The sequence below is a fragment of the Syzygium oleosum genome, unplaced genomic scaffold, assembly GCF_021117445.2.
Source record: "Syzygium oleosum isolate NSW1041296 unplaced genomic scaffold, Sole_v2.1 Sole_v2.16, whole genome shotgun sequence".
Lineage (NCBI taxonomy): Eukaryota > Viridiplantae > Streptophyta > Magnoliopsida > Myrtales > Myrtaceae > Syzygium > Syzygium oleosum.
In genome coordinates, this window is record NW_026607500.1 from 5,197,857 (window position 1) to 5,215,532 (window position 17,676).

A 17,676-nucleotide genomic window follows, 5' to 3' on the forward strand; every position below is an offset into this window, starting at 1 on the left:
GTCGACAAGCTCGAGCTCAAACCTTGCTGGCCTTAGGCGAGTTCATCCCTCACCTATGGCCAGTGACCGGTTGAAAAAGAAGGAAAAAGAAAAATAAAGAAAATAAAAATTAAAAAAAATTAAAAATTAGATTTTAAAAAAAGAAAAGAAAAAGGGAAAAACTAACCCAAAGTTTTGTCGCCCATTATAAAACCACCTAAACTTAACACCATGCAAGTTCCATGATCCATAGACGAAAATGCACTGGCATTGCTAATTAAATTTATCGGTCTAAATCCAGTTTCGATTTTGAATTTCTTTTCGAAGTATATGGAAAGTTAGGGAAGAAGTAAAAAGATGAGTTCATTGCTTGCATTGTCTCTTTCAAATAAGAAAATTCTAGGAAACATCGTGATTAATTTCAGAAAGAAAATATCACACAATTTGTCTGATTGCATATTGGATTTTGATAGCATTAAGAAATCGACGTATTGAAACGGTCTCGCATTGTAGGTTATGCAGTGTGCGTGGGGCTTAGTTCACTTGAATAAAGAAAATTGTGGAAGAAAAGGAGGAGCTTAAGGGATGATGTGTATTTCTAGACTTGGTGAACAAAGAAAAATAGAAGTATAAATTTCTTGGACATATATTCTCCTTGCTTAGTTTCTTCCACTCGCCTCATCGAGAATTTTGAGGTTTCGAAATTAGCAACCTTGTCCTTGTAGCCTACTGATTTCATCTAAACTCTAGGAATAATCGCACAAGAAATCCTAAAATTTATATGTTGAGTATAGTTGCGTGATAAAAGTTTTAGATCATACATTTACGTCCTAAAACTAGTGAACATTGTGCAGTAATATTCGTCAGTGCGGAAAAGGCTGATGTGGATTTTCTTTTAGGGTTAATACCATAAAAAACCCCAAACTGGTACACCTGTGATAATTTTATCCCAAACTAATTTTTTTATCACAAAAAACTCCAAATTGGTACACATGTTGTCACGCCCCGGACCCCAACGGGCTCGCAACACCCCTTCAACGGTCGTATTGAACGCGACGTCCCAGGACGCGTCGCCGACCCAAACGAAACACCCAACGATAAAGGCAAGCGGAAGCGAATTTAAAACAACCCAGACAATAAAATATGACAAAGGGATAGCACAAAACAATAATTCCAAATACACAACATCAAAAGGGAATAGTGGTGGGGTATCCTACTTCGCTATACAAAAGAGGGGCACACAAAATATGGGGTAACTTGACCCGTCCTCCATCCCCGAGATACCCTTGTGGCGTCTCCAATCAATCACGGTCGCAGATCTGCAAATGGTTATATAATAACCGTGAGAACGAGTCTCAATAAGCAACCCCCTATACCCCACATAGGCCAATGCGTACCCAGACAAGTTGTAACATGCAATCTAACCGATAATTTATATATAATTCACATCAATGGACTTACCTCGCCATCCAATCACATGCCCACACTGTACATTAGTCAAATCACATTAGTGCATCCAGCAGAGCTCATATTCAGATCACACAAGGAAATTTCCCATGCATCATACAATAACACTCGCGCGTTGTCTCGATTATAAGGTAAAACCACTTGGGCACGTCCCATAGCATGCCTAGCAGTATTCACCTCATAATCAAACACTATGCAACATGCGTGGTCCAGCCAACTTTCTCACGACCTCCCAGGTCCTTTCACACTGCCCGCGCCACTGCGCCTCAGGCCCATTCTCACGACCCGCGCTACTGCGCCTCAGGTCAGCCCTCAGATCAAGCCGGGCTCTGTCCCTCACTGGACATTTCACACTTTCTCACGACCCGTGCTACTGCGCCTCAGGTCAGCCCTCAGATCAAGCCGGGCTCCGTCCCTCGCTGGACATTTCACACTTTCCCACGACTCGCGCTACTGCGCCTCAAGTCAGCCCTTAGATCAAGCCGGGCTTCGTCCCGCGTAACCACGCCTCAGGACATTTTTCCCTTTCCAATGACCCGCGTAACCTACGCCTCAGGTCTAACTCACCTTTCATAGCCCGCGTAAACACGCCTCAGGCTCAGCCCTCCGATCGATCCGGGCTTTTCTCATGCACATGCACCACAACACAAAATTCACCATGCTCTTAGTCATATAAATCGATTTCAATCACCACCCATTCACCAATGTCAATCTAGCACGCCACATCAGTAAACTCAATTCATGCTCCCGACATCGGCCCACCAACCCGACATTCAAGTCGGCACATTCAATTAATCCAATTCACACACAAGCGCCACGACAATTCAGTCAGGCATATTTATCTCAGTCAATCACTAAATCAGCCGCACAATTATCGCCACAATAATTCACCAATTAAGCACAATCAGTCTAATTAGCCCACGCCTAATTAAAGTCCTAAGCCAGTACTAAATTTCACCCTAAACAAGTCTAAAAATACCCAAAGTACTAGATAGGGTTTAGGAAGTCACTTACTAGGTTTTGGCCCGGGAAAAGTCGGCTCGGGCCCAAAATGGCCCGGGTGAACAGTGCGGACTAGGCGCGGGCGCGGTGGCCGACCAATGCGGGCACAATGGCCGATCGGCGTGCCTGGCGCGCGGGCGCGGTGGCCGAACGGCGTGCCGGGCGCACGGTCGGGCGGAATGGGCAACACGCCCGGGCGACAGCCGGGCCTGGACGGGCGACGCGCCCGGGCGACGGGCACGGCGATAGGCCACGATTGGGCGAGCAGGCGCACGGCTGGTGCTCGTGGGCAACGGCTCGGCCACGACCCGGGGACGCTCGACCGGCGAGCTCGAGCACGGCCGGGCACGCTCGGCCGGCGAGCCGGGCCTGGCCGGGTGGCTGGCCCGGCAAGCCGGGCTGGCCGGGACGACGGTCGGACGGCGACGGAGGCGAGCTACGGCGGCGGGCAGCAGCTGGTCGGCGGGCTGGGCGAGCTCGGGCAGCTGGCTAGCTGGCCGGCGAGCTGGCTAGCTGGCCGGCGAGCTGACCGGCCGGCTGGCTGGCTGGCTGGCCGGCGAGGCGACACGACGGCGGCAACGGAGACTGTAGGGGAGAGGAAGAAAGCAGGGGCAGGTGGCGAGAGGGGGCGAGCTAGGGGCTGAGGGGGGTCGAACCGGCGGCGGTCGGGGGCGGCGATGGGCGAGCCGGGGTGGACGATGCGCAGCGGCGGGCGGCAAGAAGCGGCTGGGCGTAAGGCGGCGTCCGCTGGTTCGGGCGAAGGCGACGCCCGCGTGCAGTTCGGGTGAGCCGGAAATGGAGGTCGAGCGGCGACGGGTGGTGGCGCGGCTCGACTAGGGCGGAGCCGGGGTGGCACGACGGCGGACGGACGGCACTGCGCGGCGGCCGGGCTGGCTGGACGGCCGGGCTGAGGACTGGTCGAGCAAGAGCAGAACCAGTCGGGCGGAAAGAGAAGAAAGGAAGAAGAAGAGGAAGAGAAGGAAGAAAAGAAAAAAAAAGAAAGGAAAGAGGAGAGAGAGTCTGACAGAAGGAGGGGAAGAAACGTGCATGAAGGGACGTCTGCATGGAGAGAAACGTGCGCGGCCAGGAGGGGAGAGAGAGAGAGAGAGAGAGAGAGAGAGAGAGAGAGAAAGGAGGGGCAGACGCAATGAGGAGAGAGAAGGAGAGGACGGACGCGTTGGGGGAAAAAGAAACGTGCGCGGCAGAGGAGAGAGAAGAGAGCCAAAAAGTCAATGCGCACTCGAGCGCGATCCAACGGACACGGTTCAAAATCGAAAAACGATCTAACGATCCGCAAAAATCCAAATTAATATTATAGGACAAATGGCCAAATAAAATAACTCAAAACACACTACGAGGGAGGTCTACTAGTCCAAATTCGCACACGGTCAAAAATCCACTTTCTCACTATTTCTGATAATCTCGACGTTGGCCACAACAATATCGACACCGTCCAATTTATTTCTTCCCGAAACTCCCGAAAATCGACTGCCAAGTTCGGGGTCTAAATAACGGCCAAATTCGATCGAGTGCGATTCTAGCAAAATCTCTATTTTAAAAACAAGAACCCGAGAGTGATCAGTTCCCGGGCGAGATTCTATTATAAGCGCACTGACGAATTACACGTTTTATAAATCCCAAAAATGGGCCGAAATTCGGGATGTCACACATGTAACAAATTTACCCCAAACTAATATTTTGACCACTAAAAATCCCAAACTGATACATTTGTAACAAATTTACCCTTCGTTAGTTTCCGTTAAATTGAATTAATACAAAAAAAAAATCATAAACTGTTACATCTGTAACAAACGGAGGGTAAAACATAAAACTGGCACATCAGTTAACTGTCGTGTGTCATTTAACAAAGAAATTTGACAGTAAAATTAACGGAAACAAACTGAGAGTAAATTTGTCACAGGAGAACCAGTTTGGGGTTTTTTGTGGTCAAAATATTAATTTAGGGTAAAATTGTCATAAGTGTACCAGTTTGGGATTTTTTATGGTATTAACCCTTTCTTTTATTATTTTCTCTTTCCTAAGTGGCTTGCTATACTTGCAGTGTTACCAACACATCTTAATGGAGGCGTTTTGAGATTATAGAAGGCACGATAGAAGTGATTGTCTGACATCATAGATTGTTCAGAGAATTATTTAATCGAAGGAGAGCTCATACCTACTATTGTTTGTAATATTCGTCAGTGAAATAGTGAAGTGATGTGGGTATTTAGGATTTTTGGTACAATCTATACTTAAATGGTAGACCTATGTAATGTTGAATAAGTTCAGGCCTACCATATTTTTTTCCCAAATATTACGCACTTCTACCTAAAGTAAGGCAAATTTTGAAATAACGTGGACTTATCAATCAGTCAAGTAAACATGATATATGCAGATAATTACGCCTGTAAAAAACAATTGAAATCAAAAAATGTCTAGTTGTAGGGATATGTAGAGATTTCCCTACAGCAATTTGATTGATTTGATCTAGTAAATTATGAGTATGGACAAGATATCATTCATACTATGGGATAAGAAAGAGAGATAAGAAGATCTTAAAGTAAAAAAGTAAAACAATTTGTGGTAGACCTTCTTCTTGTTAAGTTTGCCTATTGAAATCACATAACTCAGATCCATTACTTTGTACGTAGAACTCACGAGTCCAACATAAAGTACAAAAGTATTAGTACGTTATCTTCTTTTTCTTCTTCGACATTTAGAAGACTCGCTAGACATTCAGAAATTTCAGTCAAGTCAACATTTTGCTTGTGGACCAGCCAACCTGCTCCGAGTTTACAAAGAAAGGAAGAAAAAAAATATCACCACAATTTGGGAAGGTGATGCAGTTTAGATGTGAAGAGTGACAAATATTGCCAATAGGCATGCGGTCCTACTGGTAAAGGGATTGGGGGAGGGGGTGGGGACGTTAGTATCACAGGTACGGGATTCGATCCCGTGCTCTACAAGAGGCAAAGTAAAAATTAGAGAGAGCTAGAGATAGAACATACCAAAAAAAAATAAAAGAAGATTGACGAATATTTTTAGAGTGCTTAAATAGTTTTTCCATGAAATTGGGAATAAGACTGGAAGGGAGTCTTCCCGGTTAAAATCACCCACACCGTCAGCCAAAGAAAGTTGTTGGAGTACTTACTTGAACTTAGAGAAAATTACCAAAAGAGTCTTGAAACTATTGCACTTTTGTCAATTCGGTCTTAAACATTTTAATTGTGCCAATTGATTTTCGCCAATTGAGTTCACCGGTCAATTTTGACCAGAAATCGCTAACATAAAAGCTAGCCGTCCTACATGGCACAGTAGGCGTTGACGTGGTTTAATTCTTAAATATCTTTTTTAATTATTTAATTTTTTTATTTTTATTTTCTTTTTCCTTTTTTTTTCTTCTCTTTTCCTTCTTTTCTTTTTTTATATTGTGGCCAGCGAGGGTTGTTGTGCCCTTGCTAGCCGTCGGTGAGGGCCATGATGCCCTAGCCAGCCGCAAATGAGGGTCGCGGCTTTTGTCTGACCTCTCCCGTATTTGGGTCATTGCAAAACCTAGAGAGTGAAAGAGAAGAGAGAGACAAAGACAATAGGAATTCATCAATGAGAGTCACTCATCTCCGATTTGAGTCGCGATTATTGATTGATTTGGGCAAAGCTTGCACAGATCGATTGATAGATTACGAATCCAAGACCTCGCAACCGAAATCGGGATTTGACATGAGGTATGCGTGATTGGATCGGGGGGTATTTTGTTTCATTTTGCCGGCATTTACTGGTTATCGATTTTGAGGGCGCAAAAAAAAAATGGTGAAGCTCACAATGGTCGTCTGTGTCTCCAATGACCTTCCTCTCACGGAGAGACTCGACGATGGGCGAAGCCCTTGCTGGCCAAAGTAAAAAGAAAAAAGAAAAGAAGGAAAGGAGAAGAAAAGAAAAAAAGGAAAAAGAAAAGAAAAAATTCAAAACATTTTGAAAAAATTTTAAAAAATTATCCACATTAGCAATTTCCAGCTAAATTTGGCCCGATAGACTCAATTGGCAAAACTTGAAAAGACTTAGAAGTCAATTGGAATAATTAAAAGATTTATGACTGAATTGGCAAAAGTATAGTAGGTTTAAGACTTTTTTGGTAATTGTCCCCTTTAACTTACCTATCATATGCGCCCTCTCACTGTCACAACCTTTCTCGAAGTGAACCAATAAGGGGAAGCTAATGGATTACTAGGCGGGCACGAATGGTTACTCATTAAAGAGATGATGTCATTACCTAATGCGAACTCTCCCAAACTCATATCAATCGCAACTTGGGATTTCAATTTCTACATGCAATGAAAGTTACCTTGAAGCACAACCAAAAAAAAAAAACTTACCTTGAAGCCGCCACTTGTCGATTACTGATTGATTAGATACCCAAGCAAAATGCAGGGTACATTTTATTGCTAACCTAGACACAATCGAAATTATTTAAATGATTTCTATCGTGCAAAATACTATCATGAATATCTAAGAATGCTTGAAGGCATGTAACGATAAGTACCAAGAATGATCAAGAGCAGCCAAAATTATTAGAATCTATTTTTGAAAATACTACGTGTAATGTATGAATAATATGATCGAGGGCCCGTCCTTCTAGCTCAAAGATCCGATTTCTCGTGCAATGCGTGATGCATGGTTAACCTAGAGAAGTCAAGATTATCCTAAGTCATGGCGACTATTTAATGTAACATTACATGCTAAGAGGAATTAGACATGCAAAATAAGGCCTACTTTCTCTATATGATGAACGTATGAATGAAAATGTGACGCAAGAAACTTGGAAAATACTATGATGGAGATTCTATCATAGACATGGCACGAGTAACAATGTCTTGATCCAATCCCCCGCTTACATGCAGTGGGTCTCATATAGAATGTAATGGTTGAGCATTAGAATTTTCAATCAAACTCAAATTGACATCGAATCAAAGTTCCCAGCATACCTATAAAATCATATGGCCCTTAAGTTTAATTAAATGCACCCAAGCCAGATTTTCTCAAATTTAATGGCCAGAAGAACTTGCAAAGAGGAAATCCATCAAAACGGTCCAATGGGGTGGGAACCAACGTGCTACGCAGAACTAAACTGCCAAGGGAAATATAAAACAAAATCCAACCAAGAGGCTCATCTGGTCAAGGCCACATTGAGAGGCACCACTTGTCCAACAAAGAAATCAAATTGCACACATTCTGCCAAACTGACCCGGCAATTCATTTACAAGTTATCATAAAAAAAATAAGTAAAGAGGGAAAACTTAATTTAGGAGAAACTAAGTACCTGAACTCTTGAATTTAGATACAAGTCAATATATCAACCCTCGATGAGATCATCCGAGAAATTAAAATAGGAACTAGGAAACCTAACAATAAGATTCTCAATATGTTTATAAGGGGGGACATGGTCGTCGTTAGATGTGATTGAGGAGTTTGGATTCTCTCTATCTAGTGACTCATTCGCTGCGTACAAAAAGCATCACATCATAGCTTCTTGCAAGGGGTTATATTATGTATATTTTAATGTTAAGTTTCTATTAAGTGTTGATTTTATGTGACCTAGAATGACTTTAAGGTCAATTCGCTCTCGTCAATTCGCTCTACTCAAAATCTCTCTCCATGCAGCGTGGAGGCATTAAATGATTCTCATCCTACCGTCCAAGCTCGTCCATGGAATTCTAACCCGAGTTACCAACCACTTGGGGCCGAAATTCATCAAATGGACCGATTATACGAGTCGCGTCACAAACAAAACCTAATATTAATTGCGAACGACTTCTCGGCTCATCGACGAAATTTGAGTCTAGACTTGTTCACGCGGTTACTCCGGTCCACTTAGAGTCCTTTTCATTTCACCATCCATGTACTTGAGTACAATTTTTCCCGAAGGAGCAATGGAAAACTAAAGTATTCTCATCCATTGAATTCCAACGACTACCAACTAATTAGGGTGAAAAGTCCTTGATAGGGCCGATTATGTGAGTCATGTAGCAGCCAAAACTAACGATAAATGGGAACAATTTCTCAGAAAAATTTTATCTTTTACCAAGCATGACGAGGAAATAGTCGAGTCCACACGGAATATTTTTCATTTCACTATCCATCTACTTGAGTATTACGATTTTTCACTATGGAGTAGTAGAACACCAAATAGAGGGAGCCCACTGAACTTATATAGTGAGACTATCTTTCAATAAATAAACAAATGAAAACATAGCATTTCTCTGAAATATGGGCCTGATTCACAACAAAGTTTAAACTAATTCATAAGCACTTATATTATGTGTCTGTCGAGTTCAGTATTATAGCATATACTAGTGAAATGTTCGTGTGCGGGTCTAAGAGTACAAATCTATATCTTATTGATACCTAAATTTTGGCAACCCCATTTAGTCATTAATTACATAAGAAATGCTTTAATTTCCTATTTTGGACATATCACATATTCTCTAAATCCAAATTACGAAATTAACATGTTTCTTATTCTTGCAAGTGTGCCCTAGTTCCTCACCCTATATAAACCCTCTTTCTCTTAAGATTAGGGATAATTGAACACTATATGTGTCATGGATATTAAAACGACGAATAAAATCTTATGCTTGATATTTGTTGAGTATCTATATTGTTCTGTTGATGCTAATTTGTACCAATTCCAATATATAAGTGTTAAAATTATGACTAAACCTCAAAGGCTTCTATGTACAAAATAATATAAACTTGAAACCATATGTACGAAATAATATAAACTTGAAACCATGTATTGATTGGCTAACCTTTCTATGCTAACGCATTATGAAATTTTATGTAGGGTTCAATATTTATCGGAAATTTGAAAGTCATTCAGGACAAAAAAGTTTACAGCATATATTTTTTTTATTGAGTTGTCGTAAAAAAAATTATAGAGAAGTCACTAGAATTATTCATTATATCTAAATCGATCTTTTCCTCGAAGGAACTGTTGCCTTTGTAAAAGTAATTTTATTAATTCTCGATTAGCACTATCTTTTACTAATTTTAATAAGAAGAAAAGTTGGCGTGGATTATTCATATAAAATCTCGTGAATTACTGACTAACCTAGATTGATTAATCTATCAAATAAATATAAAAATACTCTAGTACTTATATAAATATAGTGTTAATTAAGATAAGTTTTGTATAAGAACTTCAGCACCAAGTGTTTTCTAGTAACGATGTTTTCTTCATTGACATAATTACCAAGACATATGATTATCAACCGAGTTCCACTGGTCATACCGAAAGCAAGAATGATGTTTTGTAACACTACGAGCCGAACCGACACCCACTTCATAGACCCCGGTTTGAACCAAATTTTAAGTAAGTCTTGACAACGATGGGACTCTATTGGAGTAGAATAGTCTACGGTGACACTATTGGAGGTCAAGCACCGCTAGCTATTACGATTAAAACCCATGAACTGAGGCCCAGTGCATGTTAATCATCATAATCTACTTTCAAAATATCATTTGCTCATGCCATATTCAAATTTCTATTTCACAATGTATGTCATTCGCACATGTTCTATTCAAATCCCATATCATTACGCAAGTCATTCGCTCATATTTTTTTTGAATTTTATGCCACTATGCTTGTCATTCGCACATGTAACTATTCAATTTTAATGTTATGATGTATGCCATTAGCACATGTCATAATTCGATTCCACCGTGATCACACGTCACTCCGTCATGCCATATTCAAATTTCCATTTCATAACGCATGTAATTTGCACATATCCTATTTGAATTCCACGTCATTACACAAATCATTCACTCATGTCGCATTTGAATTCCTCGTGACCATGCATGTGGTTCGCACATGTCATAATTGGATTTCCATGTCATAATGCATGCCATTCGCCCATGCCGTTTTCAATTTCTAAGTCATTTACAAATGTAGTTAGCTCGTGTGCTATGCAAACTATATGTCATTACACATGCCATATTGGCATTCACTCATATCATATTTGAATCTCACGACATTTCACATATCATTCATATATTTATTATCCAACCACTACGTTATTCGTCATGCCATTAAGGTTCCATATCATAGCACATGCCATACCCAATCGTCCCACTCGTCATTTGCACATGTCATTCACACTTGTCATATTCAATTACACATAACATCACACATCATCCATAGTATATTTCAAGATACATGATAACACACAATTTTGGTTATCTAGTTCACAAGATGATGCGATCTTTTCGCCCAATTGTGTACCGGCTAATATTCGATTTTTCCAGACATTCAATGTGAATTAAGGAGATGCATGATAATTGTGAATCCAAAACACACACTCACGTTTGGTCACAGTGAATGGCATCATGTATTCTCGCATTGAGAACTCAACATGAATCAAGCGAAACTAATCAGAACATCATGAACATATTCCAAATACATCGAAACTTGATCAACTCAGAAATATTCATACGAACATCGAAATCAACTCGGTTTCACTAGCACTTGGCAAAAACACATTAGGATCATTTCAGTTTCATACAAGTGGTTCTCGGTCACATCCAGAAACACACAAAATCATATCCGTTACATATAAACGCTGGGAGTAAATACCAAACCGAGATCTTCGGTAACGAACTTTAAAATAAATGACTACTGGTCATACCAAATTGAGGATTTCCGTTAGCAACGTCGTCACCCGCGTGTGTTCAGCCTTCCCATCCATTCATGGGCCGTGGGCTGCTGGGCAGGCTGGATAGTGATGGGCCGAATTGAGTTGGCTCTAATTCAACAAAATGACTGATGGGCTTAGGGTGATTTTAATGGGCTGCACTTGTGGTTTAATGGTGTTCGTTGCTTTATTTGTTATTTATATTTTTTTAATATCCTTTTTTTCTTCCTTCTCTTCTGTTCTCTTCTTTTATTATTATTATTATTTGTTGACAAAAATTCTGGTGTTAACGGATTCCATTAGTTAAATAGAATGGTTTGATAATAAAGCGAATGCTTAGGAGCAGCTTCATGTCACTGGGTCAATTGATCATGTCCGTTTATATAAAAGATGTGAACATAGGATTTTGACAGGTGGTTCAACCATTGAAGCATATTCTACTGGACTTTCTCATTATACATACTAGATATTAGTTTTTTTTTTTGGTCGGAATACTAGATATTAGTTTAAGAAGTCATCTACTTTTGTTACAAAATTAAGACACTTAAGGCAAGTTATTGAAATAACAATAAACACTTTCATTGCCACTACATAATAGGATAAGAGAAGCTAATATGCGCATGTAATGTCCACTGGAAAATGCTTTGGAAGCATCTATCTTTCGTAAATTGTCTGTGATCAGACAATAAGCAGTATCAATATTAGTCCTTACATGAGAAGAGAATGAGGGGGACATTATTGTCATCTAAAAGTACAAAATTCAACTAGTCAAAAATTTAAGTTTAGTGTCTAAAGGTGTTGAGGCATGTACCTCTCTTAATTTACATTTGTAAGCTCGATGTTTGTCGCTATGTCAGGGCACCCTTCATCTACATGATTAGGAAGTCCTTCAACTGCAGATGGCGTGCCTTGCTCATTGTTTATATCGTCATTGTTTTGGCTGAAGTCTCTTGACAGACTCGGAGGGGAGTTTGTGTTTTCTGAAGTTTCAATTGCTACAATCTCATTGCCACTATCATTCGTATTTCTGTCTCTAAATCTGTTGTTTTGGCTGAAGTCTATCGTCGGACTCAAAGGAAAGTTAGCATTTTCTAAAGTTTCAACAGCTGCAATCACATTGGCACCATCACCCATATTTCTATCTCTAAATCTGCCCTTCCTAAAAGTATGGGAATTAAGGTCTCTTTGGTAAAACAGTTTTCCCAATGCATCAACTTTCTCCCGCAATGAATTTGAAGAACTTGTTATGTCATGCCAATTTCTTTTGACGAACATGACCATGAAAATGAAGAGAGCTAAAACTGCAGTAGCTCCAGCAATCAAGAATAGGCCCCTAAAACTGTCAAGACCCAAGCCGTTGGAAGAGACCGAGTTAGTCAAATCTGGGCAGTTGGATTTCGATGGAAGCAATGCATTTTCAATTTCTGTCATTTTAGGCCCTTCAGTTACGTTAAGGATTGTTCGCGAAATATCTTGTACTAGCGGAGACCCTTTGGGGAAAACCTGTAAACCAAAAGCAGGACATGAGATTTTTTAATCAAAGAAATAGCGAATAATCCTAGTAATTGGAAATTTTGAGGGTCTTCTTTTATGTGCTAAACTTGAGAATTTGAGGACATACGAAGCCAAATCCAGCAGTTTTAAATGTCAGGATCATGGTATATTTGTTGCAATATTGAGAAAGAATAAGTTTAGTGCAGGGGATTTCGTCGAATGCTACTACAATCCCGCCTCTTGCACTTCCCTTGGAAAGAAGCGCATCGCATTCTTCAGGAGAATGATAAGATATAACTTTGGAATCATCGAACTTCATTTGCTTTAGCATTGCATAAATAAAAGAGCCATGTTTGTATCCCACTTTTTCTCCACTCTTTAGGAGCTGATCCACATTAGTCACAGTTGGTTGAAGATTTTGCACCACCAAAAGAGAGCTCAAGCTTGCAGTATAACTTTGCGTTAGTATGAGTACCACGAAAACCCACACAATCACAACAAATCTAGCTAGGTTGCTAAATACTCTCTCCATTGCAATCCAAATTAAGATAAAGCACCTAAATTATCGAAGAGCGATAGATAAATTGTAATGTTCGATTGATTAATTAAAGTGAAGGGTGATTACTTTGTGCAAAGACCATGGTTGAAAACGAGAACCAGAAGCTCGTGCCAACTTGATGAGCAGCTGGACCCCTGAAATCTTCATTAACCCGGTTTTCGAGATTCCACACGACCGATGCTATAAACACAAAGAAGCATACGGTTGTTAACCAAAGGTCCCAAGTGAGTGGCTTCAAGAAAACCCAAGCATTCTTGCTCTTGCTATTCTTGTATGGCATGAGCATTGTAACCCCCGATTCGGTGTATGGTAAGGTGAAGTCCACGTATAATGATCTGTTTGCAATGATCGTTGTATCACCTACCATTGCATAGTAATTTTGTTCCAACAAAAAGAAGGGGAATGTTTTCTTTGTCAACCACATGATAGCATAGTAAGTTTCAACATGTGATCCAACGAAATCAAGCACGTGCTCACCTGGTAAAATACTTGATCGATCGTGTCATTGTAACTACCAGCGCTACTTCCATTAGGCACAAGAAACGGAATAAGGTCATAAGCCAAAGCATAAAGCAATTTTTCTGTGTAGGCTTGAAAGATGACGATACATTATCCAGTGACTTGGTATGTATCTGTGCTAGGATCTTGAGTCACTGTCACAAATTGATTGAAATTGTCCTTCACGGGGACTAAAATTTTCAACCTCTTCCCATTTGTGGGAATCTCCCATCCCTTTGGAACAGAGGTCGAATCTCCTGGCCATATTATGGATACAAGATTACTCTTCGAACCAGAATATTTGCTTGTATTGAATGAATACAAATCTCTTAGTAGCCCATTTTCTGGCATCCAAAACCCGATCGCACTTGTTGCATTTCCATTGATATTAACGATATGGAACACTGATGACCCTAGCTGCCCATCGACAAATCTAAAATTTCCAGTGAGGTCCGTGAATGTCATATTGGCTAGTTCTTGGAGAACTTTCTGACCATTTGGAGAGACCCCAATATTATCGAGATTTGTTGCATCTATCGAAGCATTCAACATCTGGAAGGTAAAATTTGTTGGATCCATTCCCTTGACAGCTATTGCCAAAGCCCGAGCAGCGTCATAAGCCTAGTGTCCGAAAATGTTCAACCTAGGATTAAGGACGAATGGATTATCTTTTTGGAATTTCATCTTCCATCGGACCATGAAGTTGTCAAGGTTTGATGTGTCCGGGATAGAAGTCTTGATGCCCAGTGCTCCTTGCATCGAACTAGCAACAACAGATGAATCCACATAACTCAATAGGTCAGCGATTCCATTAGTCAAGATCCACACATAACCTTCGTTCATCATTCCCACCTCAATTGCTTTGGCAAATAGCCGAAAACCGAGGGTTTTGTAACATGTGCACAATGAAGACCCTTGTTTGCATTGTTATTAACTTGTAGAGTTACTGGAGGATTTGATCGTCCGTGGCCAATCGAGAAATGAGGCTCCTATAGGGCACTCGCGTGCCGACTTCTTCCAAAGCATTGGTAAGAGAAATTATGATGCCTTCTCGTAACTCGTTGTCCACATATATGAGGACTGCGGCTTTCCACCGAAATTCTTGGATGACTATGCTAATGGCATTCACTTGGGACAAGTCATTTTGCACTGCTCGAATGAAGTACGGACTCCGAATTGAACTGAGGGAGGAACTAGTAGCCGAAAAAGAGATGATGGGCACATGAGATTTGTTTCCAAGGTGAATGATGAAGTTTACTTGCACTGACCCTTGAGGGCCAATTATGGCTTGTACTTGCTCATTCTTTATCAGATCAAGTGCAGCAAGGGAGAGCCAGTAAAGACGGTGAAACAATAACAATACGGCAGATAGTGGAAATTCTTATTGGAAAAGGGATAGCAAACTTGATGCAATATATCATGGAAACCAAAAAATTCCTAAACCACTTGTACCAACTTCGTCTTAAACTTTTCAATTACGACAATTTAGTCTTAAACATTTTCACATTTTGGCAATTGAGTCCATTCGGCCAATTTAGGCCGGAAAGCATTGACGTGGACATCTTTAGTTCTCCAAGGCACGGTCGGCGCTGTCATGAACATTTTTTAATAATTTTTTTGAATTTTTAATAATTTTTTTGGTTTTTCCTTTTTTTTTACTCTTTTTTTTTTTGGTTGATAGAGGGTCAACGACCCTCATCGGCCACAACGAGGGCATTGCCACCCTCGCTGAGATCTAGGGAGTGTATGTGGCCCTTGCTTAGACCGGGCGAGACCTTGACGTCCTTGCCCAGTTTTAGTGAGGGCGTCCCGATCCTCGCCTGTGGCTGGCGAGAGTCAAGCAACAACCCTTGCCGACCTCAGTCCAAAAAAAAAAAGAAAAAGAAAAAAAAAACCAAAATATTATTTAAAAAAATCAAAAAATCGTTAAAAATTTATAAAAAAAATTTTCCACGTCAATACTGGCCGTGACACGTAGGACCGCCGGCGCCCATGTCAACAATTTTCGGCCCTAGATTAGCCGGATAGACTCAACTAGCAAAACGTAAAAAAGGTTTAGGACTCAATTGGCATAATTAAAGGTTTATGACTGAGTTGGCACATTTGCAATAGGTATAGGACTTTTTGATATTTTTCCCATCCAAGCCCCATATTTCACTTTTATGGATTTTGTGAGGGCAGATCTTTATGATGTTATATTATATTACCGAGCCTCTCAGCATCCGTATAAAACTGCTTTCATGCATTGCCCATTATTTGGTTGAACTGGAAACCTAAGTTGTTTAAATTAACCGTCAATAATATACAACTTCCACGAAATAGTTAATCACCGATTCAACTTGAGGCAGCTTGTGAACCATGATGTTTGGCTCAATTAGAAAAACATCAATATTTTTATATAGAGATACGTACTGTGCACATGTTTTTCCAAAGAAAAGAATTTAAATTTTTTTTGTCTGTCTAAATCAAGTATATATGCCAGGCATCTAAGATAGCTAAGACAGTTCTGGGACGAGAATGCATATTACTTTGGATGGAACACACGTTATGCCATCGTGTTGTTGAAAAATAATTGGTTTCATCTTGCATGACACAAACAGCTGCATAAAATAGTTCATGCTCTTCGGCAATATGTGTATTAACCCAAAACCAAATCATATCCATGTTCAAGCAGATATTAACTAAGACAAACTTCAACACGATCAACAGACGTACCGAAGTTTAACCCAAAAACAGGTGTCATCACATAATTCTGGACAAACATCATGATTTGCCAGTACGTTAGAGAGAGAGAGAGAACCTGCAGCAGCAGCAGCAACCTTGTCTTGTTCCGAGTCTCTTACGTGGAGGACGAGCTTGGTCCTCTAGGAAGGGTTTGAACTATGAAATTCAGAGAGAGACATGATAATGCAACTCAATCCCATCTGACCCCCCCAAGTCTTCAGATCAAGAACCACCCCAATGTTCACTGGGATCGTTGTGAGGGCCATCGAGACGTGAGGGTCACCCATGAAGGTTGCAACTATCGTGAAAATGGAGAGAGAGCCCCAAAGAGGAGCTAATCAACATCTAACGAAATTCTTGGAGGAATCATTGAAAAGAGTTTTGGGAAATGGCAAGTGTATGTGTGCGCTCGAGAGAGAGAGACTTGGAGGATATGATGCCGACGACAATGTATTTATAGGGGCTTCCAATAGTAAGACAAATTGACCTTCGGTAGTACTGATAGTTCATGGTTTTTTCTTGTTTTGGAATAACCGAAAAGTTCTTTAACCCTAGAATTGTTTTTTCCATCCATTTTTGTTTCCTCCTATTGCCTTCTCTTTTAGAGAACGGACGACAAAACTTCGTTCGAGAGCTGATATGGCTCGAATTTAAGCTAAGAAACTTAGGGTCCTCTGATCTAATGTTTATGCATGCATCATCTACTGATTATTTATCAAATTTCTAATTCCAATATGGAGAATCTGCCTTCGATTAGTGACTGCTTAGGATGGAGTTAACTATTATGCAAAAGCTCGTGGAAGATGCAACATGATCGTGCACAAACTTTGTGCAATTCAACTAATTTCAAAATGAACACGGTTATAAACAATTTTAGAAGCATATGAGTCACGCAAGCATACGTTCCAATGTCATATTGGCAGTCCATGTCTACTAGAGATTATCGTGAAATTTCCAAGATTTGTTTAATCTGCTAATTACAAGGAATGAAAATATTATTAATCGACAAGGAACTATCTTTAGTATACATCGAAACGCCATGGGCTTGTAATTGTAACTGGACGGTCATATCAAGTAGGAATTGAGCTTGTTCACTATCTTTTTCATGCAACTTCTCGGAAATAGCACGATCATAGAACAAAGTGGATATCTATCGTTAATGACGGATCCGAAAATGACATTATTAATCAATGAATGCAAAATTCACTCAAACTCGCAAATTATTTGATCAGATAGGACCAATAAAACTAAATGTCTTTCTGGTTT

General features: G+C 40.4%; 1 pseudogene; it reads right to left on the reverse strand.

Moving 5' to 3' along the window:
- Positions 1-11,951: 11,951 nt before the first annotated feature.
- Positions 11,952-16,780, reverse strand: LOC115671375 (glutamate receptor 2.1-like; annotated as a pseudogene).
- Between the last annotated feature and the right edge of the window lie 896 nt (positions 16,781-17,676).